The sequence below is a fragment of the Tupaia chinensis genome, unplaced genomic scaffold (assembly GCF_000334495.1).
Source record: "Tupaia chinensis unplaced genomic scaffold, TupChi_1.0 Scaffold146828_1, whole genome shotgun sequence".
NCBI lineage: Eukaryota > Metazoa > Chordata > Mammalia > Scandentia > Tupaiidae > Tupaia > Tupaia belangeri.
In genome coordinates this window covers 918,322-920,092 of record NW_006206682.1, presented here as the reverse complement: position 1 = coordinate 920,092, position 1,771 = coordinate 918,322, and positions in this window count along the sequence as shown.

The window sequence follows — 1,771 nt, the reverse complement described above, 5'->3', positions numbered from 1 at the left end:
CCCCCACTGCCCAGCGCCTACTATGCACCCGGCACCTCGCCCCATCCTGCCTGACAGTGAGGAGACCGAGGCCCAGGGGGGAAAAGCGAGCTCCCCGTGGGCCCCAGGTATTGAACTGTGTGGCCGCGCAGAGGCCTGCCTTCAGCAGCACAGCTCTGCGGCTCATGGTAACAGGCGAGGCTCTTCAGACTGCCTGGTTCCAATTTCGGCTCCGTGGCCTACGAGCTGGGCGGCCCGACTCCCTCTAACCTCTCACATCCCGGTGTTTGGGGTAACAGAACCAATCCCCTACAGGAGCTGCCTGAGGTGGGAGCTGGCGGCTGGTGGGAAGGCTGCCCTGTGCACACTGCGGGCAGCACGCTAATCACCCCCCCCAGGGGGGATGGTCACGCCGCAATCCCTTCTCCTTTCTCCTCTCGGGATCTTGGGCACGCACGCACACGCGCCCGGCGTGAGTTTTAAGCCACTGCGTCTGGGACGCGAACCGTGGTCTACTACGTGGGAGTCCAGCGACATAGCCATTACGTTAACTGCTGGTTCCCATCACGTGACAGATTTCTAACAAATACCTTTGCTACAAGGCGTTGGCACCTGCCAGAGAGAGACCGTGAGGGAGAGGAGAGAGCAGCCCATGCAGGGAATGGTCACACTGCAGTCCTCCTCCACGTCTGTCCCCAGCAGGGTTTGGGGCACACGCATGCACCTGCTGTGTTTCTCAAGCTGCCGGGTCCAGGACTCAAACCGCACCGTCGGCCGTGTGGGGGCCAGCTGCTCTAACCACTAGGCCATGGAGCTGGCCACACTCTGCGTTTTCACTTCCTTCTCACAAGGGGCCTCTGAGGCCCCAGCTAGTACTGCACTGACTTTGCGGCTGAGGAAACGGGGACAGAAAGCGTAGGTAACGTGCCCCCGGCCCGTGCGGGCACAGCTGCCGGCCAGCTTTATTAGTTATTTTCTGCACCTGCCCCCTACGTCCACCTGTGCCAGACCCCCTGGGGCACGGGGCGGGTGCCGAGGGAGCTATGGAGACGTGCGTTTAAGGCCTGCAGGCTGGAGCGGTCGGACTGCCCCCTGGCCTGGCCCAGAGACAGAGATCTGACCCGGCTCTGCCCTGAGCCCTGGCCGGGCTTCTAGATGCCGATCTTGGCCGTGAGCTCCAAGGGGGAGGTCGGTGGGCAGTGCCACCGAGGCTCCAAGGTGGGGGGGCTCCCACCTGATGGACCAGCCTCCCTTTCTGTGTCCGGTGCCCCAGGAACGTGACGGGGCTCTTACCTTCTTTCCCTGGGCTGCTCCCATGGCACGAGGTGGGCACCAGGCCTGGGTCCTCCCTGTGGGTGCTGCTCTCAGGAGCCGGGGTCCGAGGGGCTCCTGGGGCTAGGGCCCCCCATCCTCTCGAGGCTCATTCCCGCAGCACAAAGGCGGCTTTCACAGCTGCTGCTAAGCTCGGAGCCTCAGACGGGCTTAGGGCGATTGGTCCTGACAGAGGGCCGGTGTCCCCAGGCAGCCTGCTGGGCCTCCTGGGTGGGGTCCCTGCGGCTCTCACCTCCCAGACCCCTGCCGCTCTCGGGGAGGGAAACTAAGGCAGCCGGGAGGCCTGGGAAGAAGGGCCGCGCTCGCATCACGGCAGCTCAGGTGTGGCAAGCGCCCTCTGGCCGGCTGCGGGCGGGACTCGGCCGCTCACCTGGCTGGACACCTGGGCCAGACGCGCTGTGTGGGCAGCTGGCACAGGGCTGGGGGCAGGCGGGCTTGGGCGCCGGGCTCCTTAATATAG